The sequence below is a fragment of the Callithrix jacchus genome, chromosome 1 (genome assembly GCF_049354715.1).
Source record: "Callithrix jacchus isolate 240 chromosome 1, calJac240_pri, whole genome shotgun sequence".
Lineage (NCBI taxonomy): Eukaryota > Metazoa > Chordata > Mammalia > Primates > Cebidae > Callithrix > Callithrix jacchus.
This window is the reverse complement of record NC_133502.1, coordinates 96,187,200-96,208,336: the sequence shown is the minus strand read 5'-3', so window position 1 is coordinate 96,208,336 and position 21,137 is coordinate 96,187,200. Positions and strand designations below refer to the sequence as shown.

General features: G+C 38.4%; 2 protein-coding genes and 1 pseudogene across 13 annotated transcripts in view; 2 read left to right on the top strand and 1 right to left on the bottom strand.

Moving 5' to 3' along the window:
• PIP5K1B (phosphatidylinositol-4-phosphate 5-kinase type 1 beta) overlaps positions 1-21,137 on the top strand; it is a 346,015-nt gene that overhangs the window by 41,329 nt on the left and 283,549 nt on the right. The window lies entirely within an intron of this gene.
• The window catches only part of PABIR1 (PP2A Aalpha (PPP2R1A) and B55A (PPP2R2A) interacting phosphatase regulator 1), an 85,303-nt gene that overhangs the window by 41,329 nt on the left and 22,837 nt on the right, over positions 1-21,137 (top strand). The window contains exon 3 of the mRNA XM_078367106.1: positions 7,881-21,137. This exon is cut by the window's right edge and continues 22,837 nt beyond it. The gene's annotated coding sequence lies outside the window, so the exon portion shown is untranslated. The remainder of the gene's footprint in view (positions 1-7,880) is intronic.
• Positions 1-21,137, bottom strand: part of LOC118154002 (cystatin-B pseudogene) — a 42,785-nt pseudogene that overhangs the window by 5,008 nt on the left and 16,640 nt on the right. For 3 of the 6 annotated variants that reach the window (XR_013533095.1, XR_013533094.1, XR_013533096.1), the window contains exon 4: positions 259-1,877. The product of XR_013533095.1 is annotated as a cystatin-B pseudogene, transcript variant X5 (transcript). Of the gene's footprint in view, positions 1-258; positions 17,202-21,137 lie in introns of all 6 variants that reach the window. The other 3 variants (XR_013533087.1, XR_013533092.1, XR_004743923.3) reach the window with 2 other exon arrangements.

Genomic DNA, 21,137 nt, shown 5'->3' with positions numbered 1-21,137 from the left:
CCTCAGCCTCCTGAGTAGCTGGGACTACGTTTGCATACCACCATGCCTGGCTAATTTTTAAAGTTTTTATTTTAGTGTGAAGTTGGGGTTTCATTGTGTTGCCCAGGCTGGTTTCAGACTCCTGGGCTCGAACATCCAGCCTCAACCTTACGAACTGTTGGGATTACAGGCATGAGCCAGACTTGGCCCAAAGTATCTTTTAATGTCAGTTTTGAATGAGCTTTCATAAGAACTGTACGTATGAGTGAGGAGAAATACCTTTCAGGTGGTGTAGATTTGGTAAGCAGTATTTCCAGTATCAGAAAGACTTGGTCAGTGTATGTTGACTTACTAAAACCCCTGGCATAGAAGGATGATGTGGCTGTTGACTTTTCCACATTTGTTTAACCAAAGTGCCAGTTTATTGAAGATGAGTTCCATGTCATGTTTTACTGCCTTGCATGTTAAGATTTGCTTTTCATGACACATAAGACAATGGGAGATTGAATGGGTGGAGTTAAAGAGGCCCCTGTCCTTCCATTGATACTCCTTGAGTTTCCTGCTGAGTATGGGTTGAGGCTCTGGTCTTCTCAGCTTGGTGCCAGATAAGTGTGCTGGGAATCCTGTTATGGTGACATCTAAGAAGACTCAGAAGACACAATATTGGGAACTCAGTCAGAGCTTGTTTCAGGAGGATCAGAGCTGAGCTTGGTGGTGGTTCCCAGTGATAGGCATTCCTTCCTGAAACACATTTGTCTTCCTGAAAAGGGAGGAAGGAATAAGAATGAGAACCACTGATGTAGGCAGGAGGTCTATAGCCTCAGTTGCCATAGTGACTGAAGGCTCTGCATGGCCTGGCCAAGGGTGGACAATGTTACAAGGTGAACCCACAAACCACAGTGGTCTTTATCCTCAAGCTGGGGCATGCTGGGCCTCATTTTTGGAAAGCACATTTTCCATGACATGTGCTAGCACAATGGGGTTTTATGTGTAATCTGCTTGAACAAATAGGTTTCACAGGAGGCCATTAAAAAACGACTTCATCAAGTCTCCCACTCTTCCTTTAAAATTTATTTAGTGGAAAGCATTTCCTCTGTTTTTGGATGAAAACATATCACATGGCTATTCTGATTCCTCATATATAATAAAAAAGCCCCACTTTAATTTGCCAGATACTTAAAATGTCTAGTATCAAGGGATAGTCAAAGCTTCCAACTTCATTCATATGTATAACTGTTCCCCTTCCCCTGGCTAGGGCCTGTTGCAGGGAGAAGGGGCTGTGGTTGGAGGCTTTTTCTCTTGCTTACTCAGTAGCTGTGACTTCTGTGCTGGGTTTAAGGGCTGGGTGGGGAACAGGAAGGAGTGTAGGAAAGTTTTTACTTGGGAGGCGGTATCATAGAAGAGCTCTCTTTGTGTTGTGTGTGTTTACAGTTGATTCTTTCTCTTGCGGGGGCCCTTTTGTGGGTTCTTTGGAGATACCCTGTCACCTTGTCTCTGGGGCCTCTTCCAGTTTCCTTGGTGGGGCTGCTGCGTTCTTCAGCCTAATCGCAGACTCCTTCCACAGTCTCTAGAAAGCCCACCAATCCATTTGTACTCCTGTCTGCTGGGTTCTATTGCTGCCCAGGTGGCCCTTGTTGGGAATACCCTAGTGTATAGTCCTGTATATATGCTCATGGTGTGATCCATGGGAAACACTCACACCTCTTTGTTCCCACGAACAGGGAGAGGACAGGCTGCTCCCAGTGCAGGTCTAGTTTCTTTTGGCTTGTCCATCAGCATCCAGCCAGCTCTCCAGTTCTTCAGATTCCTTAGGCCAAAGTCCCAAACAAGGTCACAGTGCCTTCCATATCATAAGAGTCTCACAGTTTCCAGGTAGTCCTGTTGAGTCCCTCGCTAGGCTGGAAAGGAGAGAAGCAAGAAGAGGATACTCTTACCTCTCCCTAAGCTTAGTCCTTTAGGCTAGGACCAGACTGCAGCCCACTTGCTTCAAACACTCTCTCCTTTTAACCGCCAACAAAGAGCCCGACCTACTTGTAGCCTCACCGTGGGTAAGAGGTTTAAGACCAGTGAAGAGTGTTTTGGGCTATGTTCTTTGAAAAACTGCATCTAGACCTGACATTTCACTTTGGAATCTGGTATCTCATCCATCTTAGTGGCTTGGTTGACGCATCCCATTTTGACATTCTTTAATACCTTTTTGGGAAGCAGGGCTTATCCTTACTCTTAGAGATACACACGACACATAGCATAGAAAAGGCTTTCTGGTCTCCTGTCCACTTTGCTCCAGCCTCTTCCTCTCCTGCCCTCTATCCTGCCTCAGGGCCTGTGTTCCACCCAGGAAGCTCACTCTCTGCTGCCTGCTCCCACTTTGTGTTGCCACCTCCTTCTGTTCCTTTAGGATTCTTAAATGTTCCTTCCTTAGTAAAGACGTCCCTGCTCAAACCCCACCTAAGTAGATCTCCCCTGATTTTCTGTTTTCTTTTACTGTAATTCTTTATTTTACTCATAGTACATCTTATATTATAGATGATAATGCTTCCAAATAAGTTATTCAAGCTATTTAGTGTCCTTCTCTCACATCAAATGGTAAGCCCCATAAAGGAAAATCCATGTCTGTTTTATTCGGTAATAGAAACCTAACCAGTGCTCACTAAATATATGTTGAATAAATAAATGAAAGCATGAATTTAAAAGTTAACTTTGTTTAAGCTGTTCTTTCCCAAATGTCTCTCTTCTTTTGTGTTAACTCTTTTTTTTTTTTTGAGACAGTGTCTTGCTGTGTCGCCCATGTTGGAGTGCAGTGGTGTGATCTCAGCTCACTGCAACCTCCATCTCCTGGGTTCAAGCTGCTCTTGTGCCTTAACCTCCTGAGTATCTGGGACAACAGGCATGCATCACCATGCCCAGCTAATTTTTGTATTTTTAGTAGAGACTGGGTTTTGCTGTGTTGGCCAGGCTGATCTTGATCTTCTAGCCTCAAGTGGTCCCCCAACCTTGGCCTCCCAAAATGTGTTTGCTCTAAACATATAGATACTTAGTTATATGGCATACACAGAGTTTAGGAAGTGCTGAGACAAGGCTTAATTTTTGGTATATTTTTCTGTTCATTACCTCCCCTCACCCATTCCATCCTCTCTCTGTCTCACTTTCTTTTTCCCTCTGGCTCTTTTTCTCTCACTCTCTTCTAACAAGAACTTAGTTTGAGGCAAGTGGAGCAGAGGTGCCACGCTATTTTACAGATACCCACACTAAGGAAAATTAGCTGTGAGATCACCTAAGGGGTTAATGGCAGGCATGGCCGAGAGCTCAACACTTCCATCTCTCTTCTGGTCTTATCCTCTCTCTGCCTTTCCTGCAGTCCTTCGTGTCCAGCTGTCCTTTGCCCTTGCAGCAAGGCCTGGCTTATCACTTCCAGATCATACCGAGATAGCAGCAGCCTGGCCTCAAGCTAGAATGGAAAGACTAGTTCCCAGGCCAGAATCTGTCTTGCATGGTACACAGCAAGAGAAATTCTCTTCAAGATGCAGCCCATGAAAGCAGCATGTTTACAGGTAGTAGATCCCCAAAGTTGTCATAGCCTCCCCCGACCCCCACACCCTGGACCCATCCCTGCCCTCTGCCCACACAGTTGGGGGTTCATAGGCTATGAGAACGTCTTTCTCTTTAGGTAGAATAGAAGCTGGATTCTGAAGGAAGGTCTTGAACTAGGATTGATGATTATCTCACCTCTCATTCTTTCCCTGCCTACTCCATAGACGGTCCTAACTCTGGCCACAAGTCAGAGAATTTCACATTCCTTCTTTAACAAGTTTTACTCCGTATAAGGCCCTGGAAGCAGTCTAGAATCCCTGGGTGACAACTTGGGTGTACTTGCTTCAGGTGGAGGAGGAGGCTTATCTCATATGTGCACATTCTTCTGGTGTGTCCTATCTGGTTATTATCAAATTGAAACTGCAGCAGTTGACGTTTGTTGCTTAATTACTGCCTGTTGATTGTAAAATAACAGACCACCAATTTTGTTGGTTAGTTATTACTGCCATATCGTTATAAAGTGCATGCTGTAACATGGCAATATTTTCCTTTATGCTGTCTTTTTGATGAGTATCGTTATTTACGCTAATAATGCCTTGCATTTGAAATATGCTTCAGCGTTAACACAGCACTTTCATTTTATTATCTCATCTGGCTCTGTTGTAAGGAAATGCAAGCAGGCAACTAATTTTAGGAGAGTGGGAGGTAAAATTTTTATTCTAGATATTACTTTACTCTAAACTTTGGCATAATATAACTTTTTTTTACAGTAAGTACTTATTACTTTAGTTAAAAAATTAGAAGTGAATTTTAAAATTGTGTTATTTGCTGTTTTTTTATACCTTGTCATAATCTAAAAAGTAGAATACTAGAAGACATATTCAGTCCAGGATCATATAAAATCATAATATCTTAGTTAGAAGCCACTACTCTAGAATTTGATCCATAATATGGCTTTACACTACATTATAAGGAAATGGATTGTCCACCCCAGAGTTTTCTTAGCATAGAGACCTCATTTAGGTATTTATTTAGGTAAAACTCATAGAACATAAAATTAACCATTTTAGTATAAAAATGGAGGTGACCATCACCTCTATTTAGTTCCAAGATACTTTCACCATTCCAAAATAAAATCCCATCCTCAGTAAGCAGTCACTCCTCATTTCCTACCCCCTGTAGCCCGAGGCCACCCCTAATCTGCTTTCTGTTTCTGTGGATTTAACTGCTCTGGGTAGTTCACATAAAAGGAATCACACGGTCTGTGTCATTTTGTGCCTGGCTTCTTTCACTTAGTGTAATATTTTAAGGTTCATCTACATTGTGACATGTGTCAGTGCTTTATTCCTTTTTGGAGCTGAATGCCCAATATTTTTAACATCAAAACATTTCTGGGATTATGGAAACTCCAGCCCCCACAGACACACAGGCCCACCGTATCCTTCCCTCCACTGGCAATAACTTCCTCTCACAGCAAGTGTGGGATTTTAGTCCATAATAAAGTACAAATGCTAAAGAAGCATGTGCATTTATAGCTGTAATTTGCTGCATTTTACTTTAGACTCAGAAATGAAGGTTCTAGACAGTTCTATGCAAAGATTCCAGGTGATTGTATTCTTCAGACACTCATATTATGAAAGTTTGTGCCATCATGATTTTTAAAGACAGTGCTTAGAATACTCCTGGATTTGTAGTTTTCTTGCAGTAGGCCCTACTCAGAGGCTGGGTTTCAGATTTTTTTTTCTTTTGAGACAGAGTTTCCCTCTTGTTGCCCAGGCTGGAATAATCTTGGCTCAGTGCAGCTTCTGCCTCCCAGGTTGAAGCAATTCTCCTGTCTCAGCCTCCTGAGTAGCTGGAATTACAGGCATGTGCCACCATGCCTGGCTAATTTTTTTTTTTTTTGTATTTTAATAGATACCAGATTGGTCAGGCTGGTCTCAGAACTCCCAACTTCAGGTGGTTCACCCACCTCAGCCTCCCAAAGTGCTGGGATTACAGGCGTGAGCCACTGCACCCAGCCGGGTTTCAGATCTTTTCTTCAGCCTTTGCAGGTTGCACTGTATAAAGGAAAAAGAATGAGCTTCTGAGGTGGACAGAGCCTTTAACACTTGTTAGCCATTTGTCCTTGGGCACATGACTTGCAGTTTCCTCATGGCAAAATGGGAATAATAATATCTACTTATGGTAGATAGCCACAAGATATCCACATCTTAATTCTTAGAGCCTGTAAATGTTACCTTATTTTGAAAAATGGTCTCTGTAGATGCGGTTGAATTAAGAATTTTAAGGGAATTACCCCTCAAAATTACCCCTCACTCAGGTGGGCCCTAAATGTTTCACAAGCATCCTAACAAGAAAGAGGTGGAGGGGGACAGAGAGGGACATGCAGGAGAAGGTGATGTGAAGACATAGAGAGTGAAGTGATGCGGCCACCAGCCAAGGAGTGCCATTGCTGGCAGCCACCAACAGCTAGAAGGGGCAAGGAACAGAGTCCCCCTGGAGCCTCCATAGAGAGCATGACCCTGCCAGCACCTCAGGTTCAACTCAGTGACATTTCTAGCCTCCAGAACTAGGAGAGAATAAATGTTCATAGTTTTAAGCTACCATATTTAGTGTAATTTGTTAAAGCAGCCTCAGGAAATAAATGCACTTCTCTTTTAACATGACCACCTGTATCCAAATGTTATAGTTTGTTTTCCTCCTTAAAAGGACAGAAGTCCTTATATCAAAGATGTTTCTCAAGCTTTAAGTACAGAGATGAAGAGTTAGAGAGCAGGGTTTCTCAACCTCGGCACTCGTGACACTTAGGGACCAGAACATTCTTTGTTGTGGGGCCGTCCTCTTCCTACCCACTAGATGCCAGTAGTTCCTTCCCACTAGTTAGGACAACCATAAATGTCTCCAAACATTGCCATGTGTCAACTGTGGGACCAGACTACCCCCTGTTGAGAAACACCAAGGTAGAGTACCAGCTCCATCACTAAGTAGCTGTGTGGCCATGGGCAAGTTAGATACCCTCTCTGAGCCCCAGTTTCATTACCTATAAAATAAAAACAGTCCCTATATCACAGGGTTTTTATAAGGATATTCAAATGATGTAATATATGTAAAGGCCTTAGAACAGTGCCTGGTAACTTGCAAAGTATTTAATGCAGGAAAAGATTATTAATCCATTCTCTGTCATACTACTTTGTCACGCTATTTTTTTGTAGTTTCCATTATAGAATTAATGGCCATTGAAAACACTTTCCAAACAGTAACTTCTGTTATAGATATGCACATATGTTAGGCCGGGCACAGTGGCTCATGCCTGTAATCCCAGCACTTTGGGATGCCGAGGCAGGTAGATCACTTGCGATCAGGAGTTCAAGACCAGCCTGGTCAATATGGTGAGACCTCCTCTCTATTAAAAATAGAAAAATTAGCCAGGTGTGGTGGTGTGCGCCTGTAATCCCAGCTACACAGGAGGATGAGGCAGGAGAATGGCTTGAACCCAGGAGGTGGAGGTTGCAGTGAGCCAAGATCGTGCCTCTGCACTTCATCCTGAACAATAAAGCCAGGATCCCTCTCAAAAAAAAAAAAAAAGATGCACGTATGTTTTGAAATTAAACGTCCTTCCTTCATTGCCCTCCTCTCTTGCCTTTCAGCTCCCCAGTGCTATGCCTAAGAGTTGAGGTATCATGGCTAAATTTGTATGCATATATTGCCTGTCAGTTATGCTAACTCACTGAACTCTTTATATAATTCCCTGGATAAGCTGTAACAACAAGCAAAACCCCTTCCATCTGTCAGTGATAGTTCTATTATTCCATAATTACAGCCTTCTCCTTGGTGACGTAGCTGTTGCATTCACTTAGGAATGTGTCAGTATCTCCATTCAAATGTGTGAAATATTTAGCAGTGTTTAGCAGGTTTTGGTGAAATGTTAGAATGTGATTTGAATAGATACCATCATATACTTTTGCAAGGAAGAGGAATGTACTCCAACTGTAATCCAGGTCACTATATCTCTAAAACACAGGAGACAAAGCAGTGAATAAGATGAAGATCCCTGTTCTCAATGAGTTTGCATTCTAGCACACTAGAATAATTACATGCACAATCAATTAGTAAAGTATAGTGTTTAGATAGTGATAAGACTATGGGAAAACAGCAGTTCAGGGAAGGGGATTGGGAGTGCTGAAGGTGGCACAAGGAGGCAGGTTATGATGTTAAATGGAGGGGACAGTTGTTAATCCTTTCATGGGGATAATGAAAATACCTTTGACGTGAATTGAAACGAGTGTTTGTTGGTGCACCTCAGCTGATGACTAATGGTTGGAATTCCAAAGTCTTTCAAAGGTGGTGAACCTTTTGCTCTTTCCCCACAGATTGCCTGGGAGTGCTTTTCAAAGTTAAAGCCCTGTGGCTTTGGTTTATCCCAGCTGCTGTGGGAATTCTTTATAGAAACGATTCAGGAATCGTAATTGGCAACGTGGTCTCAGGGAAGAAGTATGCCTGGTAGAGAAGACAACAAGTTTGTGCATCAGATAAACCTTCTTTTAAGTTCTGGTTCTCCAAATGTAAAGTGGATGACTTTGAGCAAGTCATTTAACCTCTAAGCCTCAGTATCGTTATAACTGTTGTAAAGTTCAAATGAAATAATGTATGCAAAGCACCTAGACCTGTGTGAAGGGCATAGTAAATTCTCAGAAAACGTTGGTAGTTGTAATTTTATGATTAGCATAAAAGAATATTTTTAAGGTACTATGTAAATCTTCATGGAATTGTTGTTTCTTTCTGAAGCATACCTATAATTATCAGCTTTTCATTTCTTGCATAAACCTTGCCTGCCAAAGAGGGGTCTGCACAGAGAACCTATGAATTCATCTCTTGTGAGCTTGGACTTGGACACTCTTTGAAGACTCTGTGCAAGCAAGCTTTCACAAAGAGAGATTGAGATGAGAGAATAGAGACAGAGTGTGGTTCAGGTAATAAAAGTCCAGCTACTGAAAATGCAGTTTTGTAATTAGTTCTTGTGGATGACTCCAGATATTGACTTTTCTGGGTAATTACATGGCCCTTCATTTTTTTGGTCGTGATTTGCACAGGCACTGGTTAAATGATTTTGGAATAGAATGAGTTGCCCAGTCATGGAGAATGAACTGAGAAATTTCTCAAAGAGTCATGAGCTTCATTGGGAAATGGTTAAGATCAAGGATGGAGCACACCTGGAATGCACTGCTACACTGCAAAGAAAGTTTGGGAACTAGTAGAAGAGGTAGTTACACAACACTGTGAACATACCAAATGTTTACTTTAAAATGTTTAATTTTTATGTTACATGAATTCAGATAATAATTTTCTTAAAAATGAATTTCTGACAGTGCTAGAGCTCAAGCTCAGATTCCCTATTTTCCTATCTAATTATTTGAACGAATTGTTAAGGAATGTGATAGTTCTTAACATTTTATATATATATATGGAATAACTTTAACTTTATAAAAGTATTAAAGGTTTTATATTTCAGTATATTCAACACGCCTGTATGCTCGTTTATAAAATTCAGTTCTTCCAGCTCTAAAATTTTTTGGTAATAGATTGATTATACAAGTAGAGGCCAAAGCTATATCCCCACAGTATCTACTGTGGTATCTTGCCCATAGTAGGTGCCTGAAATATGTTCACTGAATTGTATGTAGGTTGGTTTCTGAATTGCCCATAACATTATACATTAATGCAAGTGGGGTTGAACTGCATAGTGTTAGAGATCTTCAAGTTCACTTGCTCTAAGATGAGCAAGTTACATAGTTAGTGTAAGGGTAGGATATTGCTTTTTAACTTAACATTTGTAGAAACATGCATAGATAATTATTCAGCCATAGCCACTGGAATATGCTTTGGTTTTCTTTTTTTTTCCTTCCTTTCTTTTTCTTTCTTTCCTGTCCCATGCTGTCTCCCCTGCTCCTCTTCTTTCTTTTCTTTCCTTTCTCTTTCTTTTTTTTAGATTTAGGCAACCTGATAATGCAGAAAAATTGTTTCTTGGGGACTACAAAACCCAGATTTTATCTATCTTTTGCCAGGAGTTACCAATGTATGCTCTAGCCAGTCTTCTCTGAATTTTTCTTACCTCATCTATTACATGAGAACGGTAGTGCTTATTTTCAGTGGAGTGCTCTGCTTTTGAAGTTAATTTACAAAATCTCTTTATTGGTTAAAATTTTAACTCACTTTCTGCTATATGATGCAGCTGTTTCCTTCAGTTTGTTTGCCTTTCAGTTTTGTGAAACTGAGAGGTTTAATCTCTGAGATTAGTTGTTGGGTCTAATATTTTTATCTATGATTTTGGCTGTTGGCATGCTGAGATAGGTCTTTTCCATCCCACTGTTACATAAATTGTATCTTACTTTTCTTCTAGTACTTTTGTGGTTCAATTTTTTACATTTAAATCTTATTGCATCTGAAATTTATTTTTGTATAAAGTGAGAGATGGGGATCTGACTTCATCTTTTCCAGATGAAATAGCCAGTTAGCCAAACTGATTTAAGAATCCATCCTTTTATTACATTAATTTGAAATACCATATTAATCATATACTGAATTCTGGACTACTTTCTAACATTCTAAAGAACAGAGTAGGTTTAAATTCCTATAGCTTCATAGCACATTTTAACAACACATTTTGCAATCTAGTTGTGCAAGCCCTATCAGCTTGGTTAATATGGTTTATTTCTTTCTTTATTTCTTTTTTTTGAGACTGACTCTCACTCTGTCACCCAGGCTGGAGTGCAGTGGCACAATCTCAGCTCACTGCAACTTCCACCTTCCAGGTTCAAGCGATACTCCTGAAGCAGCCTTCCTACTAGCTAGGACTACAGACATGCACCACCATGCCCAGCTAATTTTTGAATTTTTGGTAGAGATGGGGTTTGCCATGCTGGCCAGGCTGCTCTTGAACTCCTGACCTCAGGTGATCTACCTGCCTCAGCCTCCCAAAGTGCTGGGATTACAGGCATAAGCTACCATGCCCAGCCCTTCTTGAATATTCTTCATGATTGTTCTTCTAGAAGGACATTAGAGTAATTTTGTCAAGTTCTAAACAAAACTGCTAGTGGGATATTTATTGTAACTCCATTGCATTTCTACATTTATTTGAGGAAACATTATCATCTTTGTAATTAAGCTTAAACATTCAGCAGGATGGTGAATCATTTTATTAAGTCTTCTTTTATGTTCTATGTTTTTTAATGTTGGTTCTGTACACCTCTTTTTTGAATGTATTTTGTTTGTGTAGTACTCTGTTTTTTCCTTTATGAATGTGAATTTTTACCCCATTGTATTTTTTACCTGGTTCTTTCTAGAAATTAGGGAAGCTAATGATTTTTGTATATTGGCTCTGATCTTATTTTCAGGTGATTCTACTGAATTTTGTCAGTGGATTATCATATCATTTCCAAATAATAATTTTATCTTTCAGTTTACATTATTTACAATTTTTACTGCTTTGGCTAATACTTCTAGAAAGTTATTAAAATAACAGGAGTTATAGGAGAAATCTTTTTTCTGACTTTAAAGGGAATGTCACTAGAGTTTCACTATCATAAACGATTTGTGATAGTGCTTTTCCTACAGTACTCTGGCAGTGCTAGTTTCTTTTTTTATACAAATAAGATATTTTAATAACATATAACCTATATGTGATCTTCTTGACATATAGCAGTTGAACTCTGTGAAAATGGAAACTATATTTACCTGGAACTCTATGACTAAACAGTGACCAACTGATCTAATAAATAAATACATTTTATTGTGCTTCTCTGTCTGCCTTGCTGAACTTTGAAAGATCTGTAAGAAGTAATTTGAAGTGCATTGTAATTGTTAGGAAAGTAGATCAAAAATTCATGTAATATAAAGCCATAATTTTTCATGCAGAATTGTCAAGACCTTTGATGTACAGTGTGACTGAATGGCTAAAGTTTACATTCATACTTCAAAAAAGAAATGTTTTCCTCTTACTGTTTTCTAACTTTGGAGACTGCTTTCCTAAATAATCTACTTTTATTTTTACTACCGATCTGTGTTTTGGGTTAGCACCATGGCACCTTGAAAGCACATTTATGAGTATACGTCTGCATACTGATATCACAAGGAGTTTGCAAATATCATAAATGTATTAGGTGCTAATGTCAAAGAAGATACTAATTCAAACTATATTCATGTACTTTCATAGATACAGACCCTTTTTGTTTCTTACTGCTCCCCCATACAAAGAATAAGTTGCTCTGTATACGTAATACAAGATGTTTCCTCCTTAAAATGTGGGAAATATTGAAAAATAGAAGGAATATAAGCCTGTTACTAGGGATAACCACTGTTGGTATTTATAGTTGTTTTGTGTCTGAGTAATTGCTATCACACTACATACTGGTTTGTATAGTGTCCTTTTATCTAAACATGACAATCACATATGTTTTTCCTAGATGGTGGAGCATTTAAATAAGAAAACTACACTTATTTAGGCTAGTTGGGCTGTGGGAATCTGAAGTAAGAGGTGATCTGTGCAACCTTAGAAATGGGTGAAGCCAGAGATGAATCCCAGGATGAACTCAGCATGGTTCACCCATAGTCTTCAAATAGTCATTGATCCAGGTGTCTTCAGAGAACCTGAAAAACAATGCTTAGATCATTCTGCCTGACCTCTAGGAAGCTTAAGGTCATCCGAACAAAATACTCCTTTTCTTTCAGCAACTGGGTGGCCTCTGAAAGCTGGCCCCACTTTGCCAACTTTGATCAGTCGTCTGGCACTGATTACAGACTATTAACAATGTAGACTTATTCCTGTTGTGCACAAAGAATCGTATGGAAGAGGAGGCTGGATAAATTGTCTTATTCCTAAGGCCAAATTCCGGAGACTTTTGAGGGCCTTTGGCCATGTGTTATTTCACATAAACATTTTTTAAGATCCCCCTGTTTGAGAGGTCAACATGTCTCCCTCCATTGTGTAATATTAGTTCTAGAAACTTATAGCAGATCCATTTCCATTTTCAAAGCCAAAAAAGGGAGAGCTTGAATTAGAATTTAATGTGAAGAGTTTGTAAATTGCTTATATTCTTATTTTGTCAGCTTGACACATTTGTGGAAAAAATAGAAGTCTAAAAATGTATAGTAGCTGCTATGCAGTCTGCAGTCTGTGTATTCATTCTTCGTTTACAGTTTTTGTTTTACAAGGTTATCTGTAAATTAACAGCCTTCCAGCAAACAAAGATAATATTAAAAAGAGTAATTTTGAACATCTATTTGTCCTAATCATCTTTGCATTTTAATTGATTGAAAATAAAGGGAACTAGAAAAGAATTTTCTTTTATCTTTCACCTTGTTTGAGGATTCTGATAATGTGTACCTATGTTATTCTTCTGTCCACATTTCCTCTATCATTTCTTCTTTGCACCAAACAAATAGCTTATCTTTTTGCCGATATTTCCATTTGCTAGACTTTCAGTTTAAAATATTCGTATCTCAGTCTTTAGAAGAGATTTAGAACAGCGTATTCTGATAGAAATATAATCAGAGCCACATATGTGATTTTATATTTCATATTATCCATATTTAAAAAGTAAAAAGAAACAAGGAAAACTAATCTTAATGATATATTTTGTTTAGCCTAATATATCAAGAATATCATTTCAACATGTAATAAATTATGAAAAATTATTAATATATTTTCTATTTCTCATTCAGACTAAATCTGCCAAATCCAGTGTATGTTTGATACTTACAGCACATACCACTTTAGACATGCAAGTTTCATTAGAAATACTTAAATCTTCAATTAGATTTCATAACTTTCATAATTGAAAAAGTAGGCTCACATTCCCAAGTTGTTCCAACTCAACAGTTTCTCAAGAGCTGAAACCAGCATCAGTTTTTTTTGCAAGTTTAATTACCATTAAATAAAATTTAAAATTCACCCTGTCAGTTACAGGCAAATACTAAATGGCCGTATGTGGCTAGTAGCTAGTGGCTATAGTATTTGGCAGCACATTTCCAGAATTTTAATTTCCTATTTTAAAAGACAAGATTAGAATTTCATTAAAAAATTACACTTGTGACATGGAAGGTGGCTTAAAAGAAAGAGGTTGGCGCTGCTGGCCAAGGTAGCAAAACTCAGATAGGAGAAACTTCAGAGACCTAGTTTCATTAAACTTAGCTCTGGTTTATCTTGACTGAAGAGAACTAGGGGACTTCATTATGATATTTTTTTAAAGCCCTTGAAAAATGTGAGCTCCTACCTCTTTCTGAGAGTCAGTAGTGGAGGATGCTTGTTTTAGACCTTTGGTTATACTCCTTTTCTCTCTTGTAAATTCTTTACTATGACTTTCTAAGAATGCTCTGACCATGTGTGGATACTAAGCCCTTTAAAGTGTGGGCTGAATACGTGATTTTAAAATTATTTTTAATTTAAAAACTGATATTCATTTAGTTATTAGAAATCATTTATGTATGTTTGGAGCAACTGGGTATATGAGTCTACTTTTTCGATTTAGATTTTATGAAATCTAAATATAGTAAGATTCCAGTTCCAGATAAGATGAAGTAAGCACAGTTTTTACTCGGACTCTCCCACTGAATGCAGCTATAAAACCTGGACAGAATGCATGAAGCAGCTATTTGAGGACCCTGAAAAGTAAATAGTGGCAGGATGATGAAAGGAAATGACCACAATTTGAAGTTCCACCAAATTGACAAAAGAGATGTAAATCTGATTCCTGTCACTTCATTGTGGCCAGAGGTGGAAGTCTCTACAAAGGACTAAACTGAAAGCTAAACTGATGTTGGAAACACAACCCACAGAAAGGGGTTTAGAACTTGAAGCCTGAAGCTATTCAGGACAATTGCCTGCTAAGACAAAAATAGCAACATTCTCAGTAGGATTTAAACAAAACCCAGAGTCTTGTAATAGAGTGTTCCAAATGTCTAGGATACAACCCAAAATTACTTGGCAGATGAAGAACCAGGAAAATTACCAATTTTTATGGGGAAAGACAATTGACAGTGGCCAATACTGAAACGGCAAAGATGTTTGAATAATCTGACAGACTTTTAAAGCAGCTGTTATAAAAATGCTCAAAAAGTAAAGACAATCACTTCTGAAACAAAAAGAAATTCTCAGCAAATGAATACATGATGTAAAGAAGAACCAAATTAAAATTTTAGACTTTAAAAATGCAATAACCACTTTCTTAAAACTCACTAAGTAGGCTCAACAACTGAATGAAGGTGAAAAGAAAGGAAAGTCAGTGAATTTGCAGAGAGCTCAACAGAAATTGTATAAAATGAACAATAAAGATAAAAAAGATTGGGGGGAGAGGGAAAGCACAATCTCATGGACTTGTGGAATAATAAAAAAAGATCTAATGTTCATGGCATCAGAGCCCCAGGAAAAGAGGGGGAAAAAGTATGGCACTAGAATAACATTTGAAACAATAATAATTGAATAATTCCAAGATTTGGCATAAAGTTACAGATTCAAGAAGCTCATAAAACCCCAAACATGAACCCAAGTAAATCTCACCCAAAGATATTATCCTCAAACTGCTGAAAATGAAAGAAAAGAAAAATCTTTAAAACAGAGGAAAATAATGCATTACCTATAGAAAAACAATGATTTGAATGACTGTGTATTTCACATCATGGAGAAAGTTACATAACATTTTAAAACTACTAAGAGAAAATAATTGTCAACTCAGAGTTCTATATTCAGCAAAAATATCCTTCAGGAACTTTCAGACATTCTCAGATGAAGGGAAACTAAAGAAATTCATTGCCAGTAGTAGACCTTGTATAAGAAAATTGCTAAAGGAAGTTCTTCAGACAGAAGGGAAATGATGCCAGAAAAGAATTTAGAATATCTGGAATGAAGGCAGAAAAATAGAAATGGTGAATATCTAGTAAATATGCTAGACTCATCTCCTCTTTAGTTCTCTAAAATATGCATAATGGTTGACAGAAAACAAATGTTGTCTGATGAGGTTTTCAATGACTGCATAAAGCGGGGAGAGTGAGGGGACCTATAGGGTATTAAGATTTTTATATTCCAGTTGAAGTAGTAGGATACTCTCAGTAGACTGTTTAAAGTTAAATACAGCATTTGTATTGTAATCTCTAGGGCAGCCACTTAGAAAACTAGAAAACATGTCAAAAAAACCATAACAGATTAAAATGAAATACTAAAAAATATACAAATAACCCAAAAGAAGGCAGGAAAGGGGAAACTCAGGAATGAAAAACAGAAGAAACAGAAAACAAGTAATAAAATGGCATCTCTAAATTCAACCAAGTAAAATTACACTAGATATAAATGTTTTAAACACACCAATTAACAGGTTGTTAGAATGGATAAATACAATCAATATTTTCAAAGAAAATTTAACACCTGACATGAGATGTGCAGTAAGTATAAACTGCAATTCAAATATTGAAAATTTAATAGAAAATGATGTAAAATCTCTTTACTTTTTTTTTTTTAAATATGTATTTTATTTTTTGAAAATATTTTGAAAGTAATTAAGATACCTGATTGGAAGGGGGAAAAAATCAACACAATGAAATTTAGGAACAGAAATGCAAGAGCAGCTGCTGCATCCGGCCCCTTCCCCCCGAGGGGCGCAGCCAGGAGATGCTCATTTTATGATCCCAGGTGCACGCTGTGGTCCACGCAGAATCGCTAATCACCAGCCTTCTGGTGGAAGGACCTGCCCAAAGTCAGGGTCAGAAATAGGACAGCTCATCGTGCTTGGCTTTGTTGGTCTGGTAGTTAGACAAGGTCAAGGGCTTGTTTTCGTGAGGGAGACTTTGGAATACTCGCAAGTGGACAAATTCCTCGTCACCGACATGCACCTTGATGAAGTAGTTCGTCCCCGCAACCACCTGGCTCCTGAAGGACACAGCCTCGAACACGGGGAACTTCTTGTTTTCTTTTTCTTCAAGCTGGGACCTCACCTGGTCGGCGATGTTCTGGGTCTTGACGGTGGCCGGCTGCGCGGCGGAGGGCGCCCCACACATCATCGTGGCGGCAGCAGAAGGACTTGGCGAGGGGACTGGGCCCTCTTTACTTTTTATATTGATTTTATGCTGAAATGTTTTTGTATACTGAGTTTTAAAATACATTATTAAAGTTTCACCTGTTACATTGTATATTTAAAAATATGATTACCAGAAAAATTTAAATTACTTGTATGGTTTATATTAAAATTTTTATCAGGCAGCAATCTTCTAACATATGGCTTTTGTAAAAAAATGAACAGAATTTTTTTTCTTTTGAGATGGAGTCTCACTCTGTTGCCCAGGCTGTAGTGCAGTGGCACCATCTTGGCTCACTGCAACCTCCACCTCTTGGGTTCAAGCGATTTTCCTGCCTCAGCCTCCCGAGTAACTGGGATTACAGGCACATGCCACCATGTCTGGCTAATTTTTTGTACTTTTAGTAGAGACGAGGTTTCACCGTGTTGGCCAGGATGGTCTCCATTTCCTGACCTTGTGATCCATCCACTTCGGCCTCCCAAAGTGCTGGGATTACAGGCATGAGGCATAGGGTCCAGCCTGAAATATTTCCGAGGCAGGCAGATCAGGAGATCCTCCACCAGGAGGTGGTGGAGATTGCAGTGAGCTGAGATCATACCACTGTACTCCAGTCTGGATGACAAAGTGAGACTCTGTTTCCAAAAAAAAAAAAAAAGAAATATTTCAAGCAGCAAGCAGGGTTGGCCAGAGCTACATTTTCGTATTGTATTAGTTAAGACATTAAGAGATTTAGATTACCTTTTATTACGTGTAACAAATGTAGGGCTAAATGTATGAAATGTAGTAATACAATATAAAACAATTTGGTGTGCAAAATATCTGTGGCTAACTACAAGCTCAGCTCTGTGGCACAGTTCATGTAACTCAGCCATGAACACAGCTCTCTTTTGTGATGGGTCATCCATCCATTGCTTTACCTAGTAGTTCTCACAAATCAATAAAAACTACTTCTAGTTTATCAGAACTAAAAACATTGTTGTCAAACTATTCTTTCGCTGAAAAATTTACTTTAACCATACATTCCAGCCTGAAGCAAATAGAAGTCTTCAGTGAAAAAAACCAAACGGGACTATTCCAATGAAATGCAATAGAGGTGGACAGTGAAACGTGGGAGCTATGTTATCACCAGCTTAACTCACTAACACCAGTGTCTAGCAGTGTTTCTCATTAGCTGCTGAGGCTGGAGTTCCATGAAAAGGAGAATTCTTACCCACATTTCTCGGAGTGAGTGAGTTGTTGGCCTATCTAGTTTTTAAGACTTTGGAACAGTCCATGATCCAGAGACAAACCATGAAGATCAGCTTACTCTGCTGAACTCTGTTCTAAGTTGTGATTTAACATTTAGCTAACAGAGAGACCCCATTGCTTATCTCTCTGTCCTCACTTCCAGACTGAAATCTCCTTGAGTCCAAAAAGCTGTGACTATTTTGCTTAAAGCTCTGCCCCTAGTATTATTATAATAACACATAGGAGCTCACAAGTATGCTAAAAATAAATTAGCATATGCCTTGCTGGCAGGGGGTGTAAAGGTACTTTTGGCTTCATTCTAGAGAGTTCTATTCTCAAATTTTCCTATTGACATGTTCTACCTCATAAAAGCACGTATATATTTCCTGATGGTTGTAATCTGGCAGATAATGAACATTTTGGTTTTAGTTTTAGTTTTATGCATAGTGTTTAATCCTAGTTACTAATAGCATAAGGAATTTTGGTTTTAGTTTTAGTTTTATGCATAGTGTTTAATCCTAGTTACTAATAGCATAAGGAATTGGAGAAGAACTGGAGAGAGAGAGAATGAAGATTCTTACATTGGCTCTGCAACTAACTAGCTGTGAGACCTGGAGTATAGTATTACCCAAGCCTTCTGATGCGGATGTTTTCATATGCACATTAATTATATGGAGTAGACCAGATATTCTTCTTTGAGGGCTCTCTGGCTCTTGTAAAATGGAATGAATCTTATATGCACAAAGCCTCAAAATTCCATACCAATTCAAAGATATTTCAGACCGTTGCTCTAAAATTGCTGTGAAGGGTTATGGTGGAGAAGGGAATGATCATTAAGATATGGTAGTCTGCTGGAGCTCTTGGCTCTCCTTTGGGGGAATATTCACATGCTTTAGAGGTTATAGAAGTAATTTATTTCTTCTCATAGGTGAAATTGCCTGTATTCATTTTTTATTGCTGCTATAACAAATTTGCACAGAATTAGTGGCTTAAAACAATGCAAATTTATTCTTTTATATTTCTGGAAGTGAGAAGCCCAAAATTGGTCTCATGGGACTAAAATTAAGATGTCTACAAGGCCTTGGACTAAAATTAAGATATCTACTTTCCTTTTGGAGGCTGTGGGGAAGAATTCCTCTTCTTGCCTTTTCCAGATTCATTCCTTGGCTTATGGTCTTCTTCCATCTTCAAAGCCACAGTAGCCAGTTAAGTCTTTCTCACATCATACCACTTGTACACTGACTCTTGTGCCTCCCTCTTAAAAGAATTCTTGTGAGTACACTGTGCCCACTGCATAATCCAGAATAATCTTATTTTCAGGTCATTTGATTAGTAACCTTAACTTTACCTCCAACCTTAATTCCCGCTCACCATGTGATAGACTACAGTCACAGTTTCCAGAGGTAAGGATATGGATATCTTTTGGTAGCCATTACTCTGCCTATCACATTGCCACGTTTCTGAGTTTTTAAAGTTTAACCAATAATTGCAGAGCTAGTAATTTCTTTTCCTCTGTTCCCCTTTCCCACTCTGAATTAGTTAATGAATAGAAGGAATCAACTAAACAAAATTAGGGCTAAGTAATGTCCTGTTAACTGAAGAGATTCTCTTCAGGGAAGGCTGTCAAAATCTCCAGCCATTTCTTAAAGCTCGTTATGTGTAGAAGGTTCTTTTAGGCCTTAGGTAAAATAACCTAACCTTACCTATACTTAGGTGACCTTTGCATTTTAAAATAAAGATCATGTTCCTATCCACGGAAAGACAGAAACTGTCTCCTTTTAAAAGAAATAGAATGTATTATCTAAGCTTAATTTTTTTTTTTACTTCTAATCACAAATATCATAAATGTTTGCCAAAGTTCATTGTGTAGTTTTTTCTTCCTGCTGAGCAGGTGGTTGAAAGTTGTGGAATGTTGTTTTTCAGAATACAGATTCATAATGTCCACAATGAACACGTTCATTAAAATAGAAAAATTAGACTGTATTAATTTGCATTTTGGTCCACTCGGGTAGATTTTTTTATGTCTAGTTCTCACTATAATTATTTGCATCTTTGGAAATGGCACATCTATTTTCAGATTAACTATGCCATTATCACAGGCTTAGAAGGAAATCTTCAAAATTTATTGTTAACATTTAAAGAAACTGTAAAGGAAGCTGATATAGAAGAGATAAAGCAGAGATTTTTCTGAATATACTTACAGTGGGCGACAGAACTAATGCTTATCTTTAGGTTAATGGTATTACTTAGACTTGCCCTTATAAGGTGTTGGTTAGGAGGATAATAAATTGGTTGAGAGGGCTCAATGATTAAGTTCCAATTCACATTTATTTTGATCTCTGTTTCAGCCACTCAGTCACTTAGAAAAATGTATGCTATGTGCCGCTTCCTTTAGAAGACAACGGGGATACTATCCTTAGAGCTGCCATAGTGTGCAACTCTAAGAGTTGCCATTTTCCTCATTCTGTAGTCTATATGACTGGTACCCTCTGGAGTAGTGCAGTTATAGAATATGAGGCCTTTCTTTATGCGGAGACCCTGGCATTCTCTATGACAGAGGCTGTGCACAGTGGGGAACAGATTCACAAACAGACTCATGTTATGTGTGAATTGGTGCATATGGTAATAAGAGCACAGAAGAAGGGAGCATCTGACTTTTCCTAGAATGGACTGGGATGTCTGGATTTTTCAGAGGAAGCTTTGCTCAAACGGAGTCTTGAAGGATCAATAGAAAATGGTGAGACAAGAAAAGTTGGGTGATTTTCTGGGCCAAGCTAGCAGCCTGTGCAGAGGAACAGAGGTATGCAAAAGAATGCTACATTGACAAGACTTACAGATACTTGAGTATGACTGAAGCGTGAGATTCATGTGGGCATGTGATGAGGCAAATCATTTAACCTTCCTGTGCTTTACTTCCCTATTTAGTAAAACCAAAAAAACAACACTACCTACCTCATGGGGTTTTGTGAGTTTTGAATGAGATATCATCAGTAAAATGCTTAGATTAGGCTTGATATATAAAAAGCACTCAACAAATGTAAGCTGCCATTGTAGACAGTGATCACAATGATATTACATAAGGTTGAAAAATTAGACAAAAGCTGTATAGCCTGTGCTAAGAAGTTTTGACGTAATACTGTTGGCTGGGGAAATTGTGAAGGATTTTAAAAAAATAATACGATTCGCATCTCTGTAGATTTATAAACTCTGTGTCATTATTTGGCAAGGCTGATTAGATCCCATGAATTGATGCATAGTACTCAAAATCATCAGAGAGATTGATGAAGAAAAATGCCATTTTATCAATTTACACTCAAAATAGAAACCAATCAGCATGCTGT